This window comes from Ammospiza nelsoni, chromosome 2 (genome assembly GCF_027579445.1).
Source record: "Ammospiza nelsoni isolate bAmmNel1 chromosome 2, bAmmNel1.pri, whole genome shotgun sequence".
Taxonomy (NCBI): Eukaryota; Metazoa; Chordata; class Aves; order Passeriformes; family Passerellidae; genus Ammospiza; species Ammospiza nelsoni.
The window spans coordinates 25,982,537-26,000,904 of NC_080634.1; the positions used below are offsets into that span (position 1 = coordinate 25,982,537).

The 18,368-nt window shown below is 41.0% G+C and overlaps 1 protein-coding gene across 2 annotated transcripts in view; it reads right to left on the minus strand.

Annotated features, from left to right (window-relative positions):
• Positions 1-18,368, minus strand: part of ZBTB20 (zinc finger and BTB domain containing 20) — a 473,031-nt gene that overhangs the window by 336,827 nt on the left and 117,836 nt on the right. For both annotated transcript variants that reach the window (XM_059466192.1, XM_059466193.1), the window contains one exon: positions 15,760-15,881. The gene's annotated coding sequence lies outside the window, so the exon portion shown is untranslated. The remainder of the gene's footprint in view (positions 1-15,759; positions 15,882-18,368) is intronic.

Genomic DNA, 18,368 nt, shown 5'->3' on the forward strand with positions numbered 1-18,368 from the left:
GTGCTGCCAAAGCACTGCATGTTCGCTGTATCACCCCAGGTCCCTGGAGAATAATAAACCAAGCAGATCAGACAGAGACGGATGTCTCTGCACTGCTCCCACCTCAGCCGAGCAGGGCGCCGCTCCGCGCTCCGGAGCACGGGCGGGCAGGTGAGCCCACGGAACGGGCACTCGCGCCGGCAGGGGCGGGGGCCGTGAGCTGCTGCCAACAACCAGGGCCTGTTAATTATTAAACAGTTGGTATTGCTACAGGCCTGGCACTGCAACAGAGCAATCTCTGTTTCAGCAAGAGTAAGCCTGATTACAAGAGCGCAGGAGCCAAATCATGTTTACCATCATCGGCGAGAAACTCAGTGCCCCCAACAGGCACTTACTGCAGTGTCTGTCTGTCCATCCTTGGGCCGCCTCCCTGGGGCACAGTAAGGAAGAGATGGCGGTCCTCAAGAGGGACAGGGAGGTAAAGTTTTTGACAGGATGGTCCTCAAAACTGTGGGGTACTCCCTGTACTGGCACCGCCAGTCCATGTCCCCCTCTCCACTTTTATGGGCCCGCATGTAGCTTCAACTCACCTGAACTCACCACCTCAAGCACCTGATGTCACCCATGGCTAAAAAAGAATCTTCCACCTCTGCACAGGGCAGGAGTCAACAATGCTCTTGTGCATATAATCTATTTCACCTCCCAGCAATGACAGTGTGCCACAGAGAAAGCATTGGAACACCTTCTCATGGAAGTCGTGGATTTGCCCAACTCTGTCAGGGTTCAAAGTCAGGTTGGATAAGGCCTTGAGCAGCCTGGTCTAATGGGAGGTGTCCCTGCCCATGGCAGGTGAGGGACTGGGTCTAGAGGATCTTTAAGGTCCATTCGAACCCTTTACCATTGTATGATTCCATGACTTCACCAGTCTAACTCCTATGATTCAATGAAAGGCAACACTGACAAAGAACTTGGTATTAAAAGTTTTCTTCACCCATACTGGAAGTTATCCCACTACACAAGAAAAATCTGGAACACCTCCCTACAAACACACACATGAATTTTGACTGATCTAATTTAAAAAAAATTATTTACAAGAATGCACAAAAATTCAGTCACTCTCTATAACAGAAATTGTGAAGTATGGAATCTATTGAGTAAATGTAATTATCAAGAGCTATGAATAAATAATACTGGGTCAACCCTCAACAATCTATTGCAATCATAACAAAGGAAGATCAGACCATGTAGGTAATAAGAAACCTTCAGTTTTAGCTTGTTTGTTTAAATGTACCTCATTTTGGTAGCCACAAGAGGCTAATTGCATCTGATGGCTGCTTTTCAGTCTGCATAAAACAAGCTCAATGATCATTTACTTCCTGATGAACAGGTATTTCTCCAGTTTTGGTGAGGTCCAGTGAAAGGGTGGGCAGCTGTAGTCACATAGTCAATTGAATCGCCACCACTGGTTTGCTATATGACACTGAGACCTGGTGGAAAGTGACTTTTCTCACATCCCCCCTTCATGAAATGGCAAAAATGAAAAGCGATGCATGTAAAAACTAACAACTGACTCTTTAATATTGATGAGGAGCTTAGCAGTACTGACATGGTACGTGTGCTTAGAAACACAAAGTTTGATTTTATTCTGCATCACTACAACAGACCCTGCCTGGTCTCATCAGCAGAGGGACAGCAAATGCAAAAGCCTGTGAAAACTAAGATTTAATTCTAAGTTGAGGTCACTCCCAAGTTAGGACACCCAGGAGCAGAGTAAAGCAGGATCCTTCAATGAACTCATTATGGTCTCACCATGAGGAGAGCCCTGAGCATCACGAGGGATCCCACATCCAGGGAAAACTGGAGCTTGCCACAGCTTCTGGGCAGCACAGGAAAGCGTTACTCAGACAGGTGGTTAGAAGCACAAGCCACCACCTGCTCCTGGATCTCTGGTCGCTGTTTTCTCCAGCTGACTCTGGCCCTGGCTGCTTTCAGCTGGCCAAGGCAGCTGCCCATGCTGCTGGAGGGAGATGGCTGCGGGCTGCTCGCAGGAGAGGCGGGAGCAGCAGCTGTGCAGCCCTTCCCTGCCACCTCCTGCACGGCCCTCAGTGCCCAGAGAGGGGCACCCGGCTGGGGCTTCTATTCACATGCTCTACCTCCATCAAAAACCCTTGGCTGCAGCACACAGGATCAGCTTAGCCATGGGAGAGTCTGAAGCAGACCCTCCAAGGTGACCAGGAGCGATGGCTGGGCACGACTCCGAGGCGCAGCGAAGGGTGGGCACAGCGCGCTCAGCCACGGGATCCACCCTATGGATGTGTATGGCAGACTTCAGTCCCCAGAGCTGCCAATTTGGCGCTAACACATAATTTGTACTAAATAACCTTTCAAGAATTCAAACATAAATAATGTAATAATAGCAATTAGACCCTTTACTAAGCATAGCTGTATGAGACATGCAGTCCAGTCATTTCACAGAGGGTAAAAAGCACTTGACAAAGGAATCTGCACCTTCACAAGCACTAGAGGTGTGCAGGTATATGTAATAATTGCATTCCTTGTGTATTAATGTTTGCATATAAGAAATGCATGCTGAGCTAGCATAACACCTCCTTCCTCAAATAATAACTAAGTTCCATACTGTGCCTGAAGTGCTCTTTATATAGTACACAGAAATGGGTTATGTAAAGATTAAGAGCTGTGAGAGTTGTTCAAAACATAACTAAAAATCTAGCAACAAAATCCAATTCTAACCTGAGTTTCCCCAACACAAAACTCAGGCCAGTTTTACAGAGAGATCTGTGAATTTTTTGACAGTTTTGACACTGAAATCATACCAATCTTATACCAATAAAGAGAACGGAGAAGGAAAAATAAGAAAAGGATAAAATGGCATGGAAAAAAGCGGGAAAAGAAAAAAAACAAAACAGGAGGACCAAGGTTTTTTCCTTCTTCCCATGCTACTGCCCTTCTTTCCCATGGTGAAAAGGGAAAAACCAGCCCCCAGCTTTCAGTGAGTGAGTCTTGTTATAGTGGAGCCATGGTGCAATGTGTGGAGATCAGGGTGTTCTGATGCTTTTGTATGTACATGCATCGTTACTAGGAGATGACTAGATTTGGTACCAGGATAATATTCCACCATTGTGTGGTGTTTTCCCATCTGATGTTGCCTTTTCCCCAGTTTAAAAAAAGAGAAACTAATAAAAAAAGAAAATTAAAAAAGATACAATAATTGTTACTGCACACTCTAATGAATTATTGTGTTCAAGGTTCCTACAAAAAAAGTAATATTATACTCGGCTTATGTTTTAATTGATTTATTAATATTTTATCACAGGAATGTAATTTAAGCTCCTCATGATTTAGATCTCATAAACCTTTAGCATTTTGCAAATTCAAATTCCAATTTAAAGCCAGGGCGAGCAATTAACTTTTCTATCATCTTGTCAGGGGAGAAGGTTCGTGTTTAATTTGAGACAAAGTGACAGAAATATATATACACTGTATGTATTACCCCAATTTAATTTATGAGTCAGCACCATCCACCTTCCAAATGTAGATTTAATGGCAGGGGAGGAGGGAGTGGGGGGAAGACCCCCTGCTATTGTGCCACTTGCTGCAATATCTGCCCCAAATTCACTATGAAATACTGCCCCTGGCTTATTGAGATACAGGGCTAGATTGATTACAGCTCTATTTTCAACCCTTTTGTTTTAATTTCCATTCACTCGTCACTTTCTCATATAGAGTACCTTCTCTCAAATGTCAATTAGCATTTCCCAGCCAGCAATGGGCAGTTGAAGCCACAGCAAGTACTCCCATTGCCTGTCCCAACCGTGCTGCTTCCAACAGTCCCCAACAGTCCCCGTAAAAGGCAGATAGCACACAAAGAAAGATTTCCATAGGATTGACACAAGGTAATACCTGAGGGGCCAAACCCCATAGTCCTCACTGCTGTATCAGTCACACTGAAGTCTGCGTGATTCTCGTTTGATTAAGTAGCAAAGCAAATAAAAAGTGGTGCTACTGAACTATCCTGGCTATTATTTCCCACTCAAAAGGACATTCCAACTTCTTTATGTGTAATGAAGGAAACCAGCAGTCTAAATTTGCATGGGCAAAGATCTGCATGAACAAAACAGTTGGTTAGCATTTGCATGTGCTGTTTTAATAAAGTAAGGGAAGGGCTATTCTATGGATACCTGCCAGGGACTTACCAGATCTGCTGTCCCCAAAACACAGCACAGGAGTTAGCTCAGGAGCTGAAAATGTGACTGAAAACATGGCCCACGTATCACCTTTTGGTCTTTGCTGTGTCCCTAAATACTTACACAAAGCAAGCTGTTCTTCAGCTTTCCAAGGGAGGAGAGGCTTTACTGACACGTGAGATCTTTGCCATTACTGTCAGCAAGCCTGACAGCCCCATTGTATCTGAGAGAATCACTGCAGAAAGGAATCAGGGGCGCAGTTCCAACGCTTCTATACACAACCAAGCCCAATCTTAAGAATCACAAAATCTTGATGCTGCAGACTCAGGCCCCCACAGTCCAAGATATTGGAATAATCAGGTCTCATTCTAATTTACAGAGTTGTCACACACACTGTATGTGCAGATTCAGGTCTACATCCTAGCTGAGGAAGTACAATTTTAAGTTTCAAAGTTCAACAAGCATGTCAGATGGAGCCAAGTCAGAAACATTGTTCCTCTTTATGAAATTAAAATTTTGACCCTCATCTTCAAAACATTTGAAAATCAAAACTTCTCTGAAGTAAACAAAAAATCTCCACCAGTTTAAATTAAATATTTTTAAAATATATTTTTTTTTAACTTATTCCAGCCCACTTCACTGGAATTCTTAGTCATCTTTAGTATTATTTTCTTTCCTTAGAAATCGAAAAAGAATGCTCTTGTATTGAAAAATCATGATTCCTTTAAGCAAGCAAACAAGCAAACAAAAAATGTATCTGTATATATGTAATCAGATGAAAAGTTCATCCAAAGCTTTTCTGCAGAAATTCCTATGCAGCCTTATAACAGCTCATAGCAGAAAATGGACTTGGGGTACATCCATTACACAAAATCCAAGTTGCAGAAGATCTGATATCCAGCCATATTTCACTCTCAATAGACACGGGACTTAAAGACAAGCTTGGAAATCTTGTTTCATGCCTGATTCATTTATGAAGCTTCACTCTAATTTAAAGCCTTATCACTCTCTAAACTCAGGTAAAAAAAAGACCTCTGCTGTCATGCATATTTTTAGAGAAATTATAAGAGGGTCTTGCAATATCCTTTGTTCTGTGGTGTCTGCACTGCTGTTAGACACCATCCTACACTGGCATCAGTGCCGAGGTATCCTAATACTTGTCTGAAAAATACTATTAACTGCACATCACAGGCATTTGAAGTGCATAAGAAAACCATAAACTTAATTACACTGGAGTACTGGTGTGATCTCACATGAAATTTGAGCTTCTGTTGTTAAAAATAGGGAGATTGCATTTACTTAATGCTTCTTACAGTAAACCAGTCAATTCTAAACTTTCAAGATTGTATAATCAGACAAAACAATACTGGGGGGGGGGGCAAGAGGCTGTCTGTGGAATTTACTAGCACAAACATTTCACATGTCAAGCAGCAAAAATTTGTTTATTCGGCTAAAAAGAATATTCCCTGAATTACTATTGTATACGAAACAGCATAGCTAGTCAGACTGCACAGCATAAAGACTCAGACTAGAAAAATTTACAGAAAAGAGTGATTGCCTTACCCCATCCCCCAAATATCCCAACATGTTCTGCATTTCAATCAGCTTTTAAATTCTTAGATCTTTCTTAATGCTCCATAGCCATTACATCTACTCATGACATTGGGAAAACTTTGTCCCTTTTCCATCCACTTCTGTGTCAAGAAGAATTTTGGTTTTGTCACTTCTCTTCTGTTATCCAAGATTTCCCTGTCTGAGCCTATGAAGTTTATCTGGGAAAATAAAAACAAACAATGAGGAACCCTTCCACTTCCAGAACCATAGCCATGAAAAGAAGTGGACTGTGCTGGAACTAGGATGATGAATCCATGGTACTTAGCAACAGCCAGATTTTAGCTACTGAACTGAACGACGCTCCTTGGGATGAATCGCATCCAGAGACCTGATATCCCTGTGGGTACCCTGCACTTGCAGGTCTCCATTTAGAGGCAGTGCTAATGGCAGGGGTGGAGGGGGGAGGAATTAAATAGTCTACCCAATCGTTCCCTAACCCTCAGAGTGGCAGAAGAGCTGTGTTACACAATGCCATTAAACCACCCCTTTGCTTGGAGAAAAGTAAAACCACCCCCCTTTGTTTCTCTTCCAGTGCCCACCAATGTTACTCCCACCTCTTCCCTCTCTAGGGCTTTGATTGGGAAGGTGTGTACAGAGCACAATGCTTTCCAGGCAAATGCTTGCCAAGCATGCCTTCCCCACAGAAATCCAGAAGCTTCCAGATGGCAAAAAAATTCTCCAGGAGTCTTAAATCTGCTCATGACATGAACCTGCCAGGAGAACACACCAGCTAGACTCTGAAGACAAGGACGCTGAATCTTGCTTCTGAACATTACAATTTACATATTTAGATAAGAAAAAAAGTTTAATTTTTAGTTGTTTTATCATCAAAGATCTCTCCCAAGGGTAATGGCTCTGGCAGGAATGTCAAATCTTATATTGTGCATTGTCAGAGCTATTATGCAGCAATGTTTGCTGTTTCTGGTGCTTTACTTCAGACATACTCAACTGACTTGGACTTAGGCATAAACAATCCTACCTTTTTGAGAATTAACAATGCCTAAGGTAGCACAAGAAAAAAAAAAATCAGATTAACTTGACTCACACCTGCTCCTTCCAGCAAACAATGTGCAGTTACTCCAGTTGAACAGAAGCACTGCAGCCTGTAACATGCAAGGTAAAAGTAAAATTGTCTGTACAGAAGTGCATTGCTGTAGTAGCATCCCACCTAGAACCAAGTTCCCCTGAGTTATACTCATTTGAAAAGGGAAGAAGAACCTTTAGGGTGCACATAAATGGGGGAAGAAATAATCTTCTTTCAGTCTTCTTGAAGACTGGCATTGAAAAATACTACTACATAGTCTTGCAAAACTGTATGGTTTTGACTTCTCTCCCCCCACTACCAAATTACAAAAAAACCAAAAGACAACCCAGAATGACACCTTAAGAGATTAAAAACAGAAGTAGCAGAATAACCTGAGAGGCAGGGCCACTCTTTGTGAAAGGGCACTCTTCAAAAAGTAGCCTCTGAAGCACACCTACACAATTCATACACTACTTTATTTAACGTTCCCTTTCATGTTTGCCCAGGTTCACGTCAAGGGTACTGCAACCAAAGGTGCTTCTACAGCAAACTTTCATGTCCGCTGCAATTTTCCCTTTCAAATTCAATACAGTAAAATGAAATGAAGCAAAATGAAACAATCTTTATATACCAGTTCAGCAAGCATTCCCTAGACCTCATTGTGCAGCATCTCTCATCAGCTCTCATTTACTCAGACAAGACAGAAAAGATTTGCAGTTCCTATTACATTTTCCCACCCTATTTCCCATTCTGGGTGTAATTTTTTTTCCTTCAAATAATACTGATTGTGTCAACTGGAGGGGAAAAAAAAAGAAAAAGAAAGAAAGGAAGAAAGAAAGAAACAAGCACTCTTTGTATTCACTGTGAAGTAATAAAATATGAAAAAAAGAATTTGCAAAAAACAGCTGAATTCCCAGTGCTTAGAAAATGGACCTGGCTACAGACATTCTACTTAGTACTGTATCTCCCACTAAACTGTAAAAGTGTCAGGAAGAGTTGTGTGCACTTTTGTCAGTGAATAAATGTGGAACATAGTGCATTTCCTACCAACTGAAAGTCAAAATCCTGGAAACTGCAATTTCATAGGGAGAGTAAAGAAAAAAAAAACCAAAAAAGGAAAAAAACAGTCTTTCACATACCAGAAAAGTGATGCAAGACCAGGGTAGGCTGCAACTACTGGTATTGACTTCATTTATTTCTTTAAAGGAAATCAAACAGAATGTTTTAAAAGGTAGAAGTAGTGAAGAGTTAAAACAAGTAAGTGAACTGGTAAGAGAAAGCAGAAATACTAGCTTGCTTTGCAGCCCACCAAAAGATGTCTGATTTTACAAGTAACTCAATTCAAGCATATTTTTTGCTTTAAGCACAGGCATGCTCTCACCGTAATCTTGAGAATAAAAGCACCTTTTTCTTTTCTGCTATGTTCTGCCTCATTTACTAAACAATTTCCAGTGTTTGCAGTAAGTGAGGCAACTGGCCCTAAAGAAAACAACCTCTTACTAAAAACCTCTTGAATTATTCTACCACCTACCAGGTCCTTCAGGTGTTTTATGAGAAGACTGGTTCCCACCAAAACCATCACGTGATCACATAAAAACTGGAAAACCACAGGAAAGTTGAATTAAGGTTGCTCTGTCAATTTCAGTTCCAGTGTTCATCGGTGTGACTTTATGTAAATGGAATACTATTTCACTTTGTATTTCCTCCCCATACATTTAATTCCCTGAATTTCCAAACAGCCAAGTGAAAAACAGCATCTTCCACATACCAATATATCAGGGCTTTGTGGCCGGTATGGTGAGCTGCCGGACCACCAGACAGACCTCTGCCTTTTGAGAGGCTTCATTAAGAAGCTCATAACTGCAGTAGGTCCTTCTTATTTTCATGGAACAGCTATTGTCAGGGTGGTGAGATGCACAAGCATAGAGTAAAATAAAAAAACAAAACAAAAACAAACTTCCCTGCCACAAAGGTCCTTCAGTTGGTTTCATTCCAAGCCATGAAGACACAAGAACTCTTAGATGCTATCAGAAGATTTAAGCATGGGCAAAACCAAATGTTTTTTCTAGTAGCAGATTTATAAACAGCCCACCTGAGGCAGAAGCAGCTCTCCTAAAACTTATGTTTAAAGCTACTAAAACTAATTAAAATTTTTACATGTTAAGAAATCTCATACTCAAATGAGAGTGGTTTCTGTGATGGTAACTACAAGGCAGCAAAACCAGCATCTAATAAATGTAGATAAAGTACATGAGAGAGCAGAAAGGAAAGTGCAAGGCAAGCTGGAACCTCCAAAACATGTAATTTTAACTTCCACAAACACAACAGAAGCATGGGTTCAAGGGAAATTCCACCTAATAGGAGAATAGGTGACTGATTAAGCTGAACTCTTCCTACACATTCACTATATTCAGGGAGCTATGCTCATTCAGTTCAGTGGAAGAAAGTGCTTGCATCATTCCCCAAATCTTCTACACAATCCCACTGCCCTGGGAATTAAGATGCTGATAATAACGATAAGTGAAAAAGGGAAGATTTTTACAAAGACTGGCGAGAGAACTGTGAGACAGGAACAGAGGGGCAGGAGGGCTCTCAGCCAACAGGAATTTTGTCATCTGTACCAACCTCAGTCACTTCCTCCTGAGAGAAAACACACATCATCCTCATCATCACTGAATGAATGACAGTGCAATAGAGTTATTTGTTAATTAGATGAAAACGTAAAATAAACCCAACAACTTGATGCTACCAGACAAATCCTATATGGCTTTCCTCATGGACCTGAAAGTCCTGCTTTACTGAAGTTCCTGCCACCACAGCCATCCCTTTCACTGAGAGCACAAAGACGAATTCACTACTTTGGAGGGAGGAGAAAAACAAACCACCCACTATTCACCTGGTAGTGGTCATAAGAGGCACTACCCTGACTGCACTCCCCAAACTGCACTGCTCCTGTAAATGTATACATTGCAAACATGCAGGTCTGGAATTTACAGTCAACAAACAGCGTTACAAACAACCACCAGAGAATGTATAAACATTTGTAGGAGCAAAAATACTCAGTCTGGCTGCACCACACACAGTGTTTATTTATCTTCCTTAAAGAAGATCAATGGGAGAAGACATTCGAAACAACTTTTTAAACAATGTGTCACTTTGTGTTAGTTTATGTCCGTGGGGCTTCTTCCAAGTACTGGTGTCACAGTAAGATATGGATATGTTTAGATAGTTTTCTTGTTCCTTTACTCCAGTCATGGCAGCTAGGCACGAGAGAACAGAGAGGAGAAGGGCTGCTAGTCTGATTGAGTTACTGATTTAACTGATTTAGAATCTTTGCAGCTCAAGAGAAAATTGCTGAGTATTTGTAACCTGAATGCAGGTCAGTAACTTTAAAAGGTCAGGCTGAACGTTTAAAATCTTGTTGTTATTAATTCTCCACCAGCTCCCAGTTGTGTCAATGCCAATGAGCAGACTCAGCTCCTACTGGGCTGAGTAGCTGTTAGCCTGCACCTCTCAACACCAGGCCCTCAAGAAAATGCAAAAGGAGTTCTTGAAGCAATGACTTTCTGCCATAAAAACAATTGACTTCCCTGTTCACTCAGGGCACACTTCTTCAAGCACAGGAGGCACAGATTTGCTTATCGGGGTTTCCTCATTTGTTGCTAACTCATTAGCTTCATGTCAAGGCAACTGAGTTTTCTCCATCCACTGATTTCACTCTTTAGTAATACACAAACTATTTTGGCGCCATCTTGCACTAATTTACACAACATCATAGGATTTGGTGATGATTCTTAATAATACAATTCCCCACAGTACTCAGGATTTCTATAACCCCTTTAGTTCTAAGAACAAACAATATGCTTGCCTCACAAACCATCTCTTCTGCCTTAGGTTTGTGTCATTAACCATATTTGCCATCAAGGTAATGCAATTTATCAGGGTTACAAAGACAGCAGTAGGATTAGCAGCAGAATGTGAGTTTTGCCTTTCTAGTTCCCCAATTCATCAGAAGGACAGCCATCTGAGATGGTGAAATTCAACAGAAGTTATGATTATGTCTCAGGTAGATTTAAATTTCTAAGACGCAAATACTATGTGGTGGAGTTTATGCTGCTGGCCTTCCAAGGGTCTTCTGACTCTACAGAAGCTTTAAGACACTATAGGGAAATATCCACAGGAAAATGAAACCTTCTGAGTTTTCTTTTCTCAGGATTTGACTCCCACTTGAAAAGATGTGGATGCTCAGGCAGCAAAGCATGCAGAGTCTCAGGACACTGTGTCTGGTGTGTCCCCCCTCGCTTAAGTTATTTGCATCACATACTCCCCTCCTCCAGATCTAAGGCACTAGACTTGATGCTGGATGATTGATTTGTCTAGATTTCCAACACCAGAAAGAATTTATAAGAATAGATGAACATCTGTAACCACATATTTGGTAGTAAACTTGTTTTAAGGATTAGTGTCTTGCAGAGCAGTCACAAAGCCAAGAGGAAATATTATGAATTTTCAGGCTCTGGTTTAAGCCATATATTAGCGATTCTTTGCTTTACTTCCTACACTAAATGCACATTAAAATTTGTCATGCCTCTCCATAAGTTAGTGCCTTCAATGTTTAATTTTTAAAAAAATTTCTCTTGCATTTCTGGTGTAGTAACCTTCTAGTACTGATGGCCTTATATGAAACAGTCTTTTGTTTTAATGACTTCAAAAATCTCGTAAGATCCTTTACCCAGGACTTTTATGAGCAAGTAGCTTTCTGCTCTGGGAATGTCATCCCCATTACTAACTGAAAAAAGTACTGCTTATGTATCCCACACCAATACTGAAACATAATCAAATAAGGAATGCTGGTTAGATATTAGACACTGAGCATAGTAAGAGAGACACACTGAATCTTCTGCAATTGATGGGAGAACATAGCTTAGTGAAAATAGATCTTGTTTCACAGGAATCCAAAATTCTAGTTTTTAATTTAGTGCTAAAGGGGAAGAAGAAATACAGCCTAACTTACGTTCTACTGATAAGGAACCCTACCTTCCTGCAGCTTTTAAAGGCATTACACTGAAAGAAACACATTTCATATGCGCATACAGGATCCTCAGCCATAATAACACAGGAACAACTGCCATCCACCTCACATTATCACTATCCCACCTACCAGTGCTTAAAAGGTGACTCTCTTAGATTGACCAAACTCTCTTAATTTGTGATTTTTCCAGTTATGCACCATGACCTATTAAGTGGGCGCACCTTGCACCCTTGCCATTAAAAGACTCCCCTGCAATACATTTGCCCAAATCAGTGCACTCAGACTCCTACAGAAATTATCCAACAGCATGAGCTGACTTGGAAAAAAAGTCTGCCTTGCTGTGAAAGAAGAATTACCCCATCAGAACTATCCCCCTCATGGCTTTCTTTTTTTTAATTATTTACTTTTTAATGGAAGCAAAAACCCCTATCATCTCACCTACTCCTCTTTTAATAAGGAATGACTGCCGTGACTACCCCCATCTAGAACCACCATTCACTGCCAGCACCTCTGCTCTCCTCGTGTGCTTAGAGAATAACTGATTAGCACTTTGCATAATTAACCTGATTAGCACTGTGCATAATCAAACTGATTAGCACTTTGCATAATTAAAAAGAAATAATAATAATAACAATAATAAGCAGTAGGTAATAGCAAAAGCTGCTAGTCCCGATGCCTGTTCTTTAGCTCTAGGATTAGTTTAGTGTGGCATATTTTATTTCTTAAAACTATTTCTTTAAAGTTGCACAAGCTCCTGAGAGGTACAGCTTTAAAAATTCTCATTTACTATCAAGATCACTAATGAAAAAAATTAGTTGTTCCACTATTACAACTTAGGATTTCTTGTGCCTCCCATTGCTGAAGCTGAAGACATTAACAGGATGGATGCCTGATCTGATGCACCAGGGGTTTGGTTCCCATATCTGTCTACAGTACTGTTATTGGATTCATCATCACAATATACAGAAACCTCAGATCTTTTAATGCATATATATGCTTGTAATGTACTTCAAGAGTAGGAAAGCTGTATTATTGTTGAGATGGATAAGGCAGCAAGATGCATATCCTCAAAAGTAGGTAGGCACTGAAGTCTCTCCTGCCCCAAACAATTATTCCAGACCACAGGAAGCATGGGAAGGAATGTGGAATTTGTCAGATCCCTGCCCCTAAGCCTACGTTGTTCTTCTCCCATGTGAGTATCACTCATCTACATCTATTTTTTGCAACCAGACCAATAATGTGAGAGACAGAAGGTACTTTGTTTGCAGCCTGTCCCATGTCCAGTGTAAATCTCTCAATTAGGGTTTCAAGATTAACCATCACCTCTAAAAATCTAAATAATGTGCATATCTATACTTACTTAGACTGCAAACTCTGTGTAAAAGTCTATATTAAATGCCTGCATCACTTATGACTCAGATCTTCTGGACATTCAACACCAGACAGCTTAGAAGAGTGGTGCCCCAAGTGAGTCAGTAAAACACCAACATTTTCTGCTTGCTAACGTGGGTTCATCCCTCCGAGTCACCAATATATCCCTTGTTACTCTTCAATTTAACTTCATCTCTCTCTAGCTTCCTTATATTACAGCTCAGATTTCCTTTGCATTCCTCACAATCTTCACTGTACATATTCTATCATGCCTTCAAGATTACCTGAAATATTCACTGCCAAACCTCCACCATGCCCTATCAATCACCCTGCCTACATTTCCCACTGGGTAGCAGACACTTTATGCCTTCTCTGCTGACTGCCAAGGCCAGGGTGGTTGGGACACGGGGCAGCTGGGGGTCAGCTTGTTCTGAGTGATCACTCTGACTGATCTTTAGCTGTCTAGAAAGGAATGCAGTGCCCAGACTGCACTGCTCAGATGCAGCACACAGCACGGACCTGCCTAGAACTGTGGCAAACATATTCCCACTATGTCCAAGCTTCCCTTGTAAGATATCTCTCATAAAATAGGCCAATGAGGAACTGAGGGATGGAAATGGCAATAAAGGATAATTTTATCATAATTAGCTGGAAATGAACTACCCATGCAGAGAGGTCTCTCCATCAGTCTAAGCTAAAGAACCCATATGAACAACGAAGGGTACAGAGCGAGTTACTCACTTCACAAGTTGTTTGGTTTCAGTAAAAATGTGTTGCTGTAGAGATTTCTCAAGTCCAAATGTTCCTGGGGAAGGTAGTTCCAGTAATTCTGGGAAGGAAGCCAATCCTTTGGCTTTGTATGTAAATATTTAAACAACATTATTTTTATATACATATATTTTATACACATATACATATATGTCTTTAGACTTCCAGACTTGCAAAATTGCAACAGAAAAAATAGGCAAGTTGACATACAGCTATTGTCTCTGCCTGAAACCATGCTAACTGCCCATCAGAAACAAAATACAACAATGACTTGAAGATAATTGAGCCATACCACCTTTGTATACTGGCCCATTCAAACTGAAGTGCTGAAAGATCAGGAGTAGAAATTCAAAAGGTAGAGAGAGACAAGTCTCAAATTTCATCTCCTTAAAAGAGGCAAGAAAATAAGGTTCATGTATTTTAAATCTTTCAGAACCTAGATGGATATAAGTGCTCCACCCATAGGTGTGGAATCTCCAGTTTTGGATGACACAAAGCTTCACATTCTGAGCATTTTAGTGTTATGACACCTGACAGTAAAGCTGCAACTTCAGTTTAGAAAGGTCACTGCTGCTTCAAGCTTAAATCAGATCCATACCTCAAAAGGGATAAGTTGGCACAAAATGTAAGTGAAAGAATGGAAATGCATCTGGCACTGAGCACTGGTGAATAAATAAAATGGGGGAAAAATAAAGCTTTAAAATTGTTGAGGAAAGGGTTGACAAAATGGAGGAAGATTATTTAGCGGGAAAAGGTACCCAGTCAGGGCATAGACAAATAAATCAGTCTATGAAAATAAAATTTAACACATGAATTCCACCTCTCTATACTCAGTAAGCCGAAAACACACCCTAGTACAAGGTACATGTGTGTAAATTCATACATTACATGTGTGTAAATTCATATGATTTAAAGAAATAAAATACTTATGAGTACAATACTTACATGTCTGTATGCACAGCACAGCCAGTGAGTTTTAGGAACACAGAAATGCATGTACATAAAAATACACACAGAAAATAGGACCAAGAGTGGGGCAAGCCTTTTAGAAAATATTTTAATGGCTTTATAAAAAGCCTTCACCCAAAGTTTGAGGGGCTTTTGCAATCTCACATTTTCCTATTGCAAAATACACCTGCTTTCTTCTCTTTTTTCCCTCTAAACTAAATATTTCTTCCATCTAATGACTCTCTTTATTAGACAGCATCTAATTTGCATACATTTACATACAATTTAACTGCTAGCTTGTGAGAACAAAGAAATGGCTCTGTATTGCACTGAAGGACAATACTCAGAAAGGAAGGTATAAAAACCAGCTAGCTCGGTGGCTGTATATTCCCTTTGTTTCAGAAATACTAGGAGTTTTAAACACACTACTTAAAGGGTGAAAAAGATTATTTCATCAAACAATGAAAAAAGATACAGTGCAGCTTCCTTTTAACGCATTCTCTCTCTGGCCTGGTTAATGGGATTTAAGGGTCCAATATTTCTTTGCTTTCTTCTGTTTCTTTTATTAGAACTGATGGATTTAATTCTGTCACATATTTTACTTCATATTTTATTCCTATAACAATCTATGCCGAAGTTCAGCTCCAATGCTAATTCAATACTATCCTCCTTTCCTTGCAGTCAGCCTGGAATACAACTGAACGGTCTCTGATGGGCATGAAGTGCTCTGCCCTCAATGCCCAGTGCTAATGGATTTTAGAGAGAGTCTGCCAGAGCTTTACCTCATGGCAACAAGTCTAGAGATAATGAAAACTTACCATGTAGCTGACTGGGAATCAACAGGAAGGGAAGCAGGGCTGAGCTCCGCTCGTGAGAACAGGGAGGGACTGTGGTCAGAGTAAATGCAGGATGTAAAGGATGCGTCAAGCCCTCTAGTTCCCTGAGGAGAGAGCAGGGAAAAAAAGAGGAGAAAATTATCTTTTAAGACCTTGCATGAAGGAAAACCCTTCAGAAACAGTTGTCAGGAACTCCAGCACATGCCCTACCAAAAGCATGATACGATCAGCAAAGTTTTTTTCTCCAAAAGTTCTGCAGTTGGGGTACCAATTGCTCTGGACAGCTACAGGTCTAATCGATGTAGACTTCACATAAAAACTTTGCAGAAAAACAAAAACATTTCAGGTTGCATGCTGCAGATGCCTACATGCTGTCATGTGTGCAAAACCTAGGGATACAGAGCAGTTTTCCCATTTGTCCTGTCTGCATAGCAGAGCTGCTAGCTTCACTTGTGACCTCTCCTCCTGACATCAAACTCAATGACTTGTGCACAGTGGGGCAGAAAAATTAAAGTATCACTGATCAGTGGTGTAGGGATGTGTGAAAGATGACCCAATCACTCTGGTGGCATGCTCAAAGGGTCTGTCCCATGGAAATTACAAGAGAACATTAGAGATTTGCAGAGTTACAAGAGAAACCTCTTCTGGTGTAAACAGACCTATTGCAATGGAATGGAATAGGACTATTCTTGGTAAAAAGCACTAGGCCAAGCGAGCCTGCACACAAAGCAGGTGTAGAATTCAGGATCCAGCACTCATCTGCTCCACTCAGTTTGCCCCACCCAGCCATGTGGCCTGGGGCACATTGGCTTTGTATGATCAGCACAAGGCCAAGTGTTAATTCAATGGGAATTCTCACTCCTGCATGAGGGACGCACTGTTACTGACCATACAGGAGCCACATCACAAGCTGTAAGCACAAGAAACTTGTGCTGATACTGCTCTGATATGACTCACTGGCACTCAAAACACATTATGGATTATTTTCAGATGCAAATTTTAATTTAAAGCTGGCTGAAATGTTAATGAAGTTTTAGCTCTTTTTCAAAGGGGAAAATTCCCTATTGCTTACAAAAATGTTTTCTTTTTTTCCCCCTCTGCCTGATCTGCTTCTAGTGACATACAGCAACCAAACCTCATAAAAGAAATTAATCAAGCCTTCATATCATTTTCCCTTTTCAAGGGTGGAAAGGTTGAGGTGTGTGATCTTCAGCATTTCTGATGTATACCAAAATGATGCATTAGAAAACAGGGGAGGAAGGAAATTCCAAAGCCACAGTTCCCCTGATTATAATATCCTAAGCTCACAGCTGTATCTTGCTGAGACCACTGGGTTATCATTTCCAGAACCTTACAAGCATGGCTGTGTTATGATGTAAGCTGATTTTAACTGGAGCTGTCACAATCCCATCCTTCCCTCATCTCCTTCCTTTCCTTGTCGCATGTCTCCAAGTCCACCCTAGAGCAGGACTGGGCAAGTGCCTGGTTCAGGGAGCTTTCAGCTGAATGAAGGCTTCTTTTCCATGTGTTTTTAGCCACATCAAACCCTCATTGCAGCTCAAGACCCAGGCAGAAAACTTGGGGGTCAGAGCTAGGGAGGCAGCAGAACTGTTCAAGTGGAGGAACAGCAACAGAGCAGCATCAACATGATTAGTTCAAGCTGCTGTAGACCTACACCGTGTGATGTCTAGGGCTGCTTTGGTATGACAAGGGAAAAATACTCTTTTTGCACAGCTGGAAGCCAAACCCATCACAGCTTTAAAGGTAAAAAAAATCCTACCTCACATGCTAACCTAAAATAAACTGTTGGGCCACACAGATCATACAGAACAGATGCAGTCTGCCTCAGATGAAAAATAGCTTGAGATAATGGTGCACTGCTACAATCTGCACCAAGGGCATTTTCCAAGTGGCAGGTTGAATTAGCCTCAAGTGACATGCATTACAGAGTAACACTTCCCTGAGGCAATAAGGCAAGGTCCCACATTCAAATGGAAAGAATTGAGCATTCTTGCCAAAGGCAAATGATAAAGCATGTGATTAAGAACCACTGTTACCAGACGATGAGGATGACGAAGCTCCTGAAAAATCTTTCAAGGACTTCAGAAAATACACCTGGAGATACAGAGCAGGAATTTTCCTTTCCATCTCTACAGTAACCATGCTACACATCTTTTTGCTGCTTTCCAGGGAAGAAACATCGATTCCGTCCTGACTGGAAACTAACTTTGTAACCCTCAGTAGTTCTGAAGCCACTCTGTGCAAATGGCTGTGCAGGATGGCTATCTGGATTTCAGCTGAATACAGAAGACTCTGAAGTTCCCTTTCTTTTGCTTCCCCGCTCCAGGACATTGGGATATTTTACATTCTACAAGAGAAATCCTTTGTTGGTAGGGGATCACCACCACCCACAATATCTTCAGGAGAAGGAGTCACTAAGGAAGAGCTTCACTAGCCAGTTAGCACCCACAGGGGATTCAGCATCTTTGGAAATTAAAGGAACTGAGAAAAAGAATCCGTGGACACCTGATCTTCACCTGTTTTCATCAGCTCAACAACCAACACACACCTTTTGAGCACTGCAGTTAGAA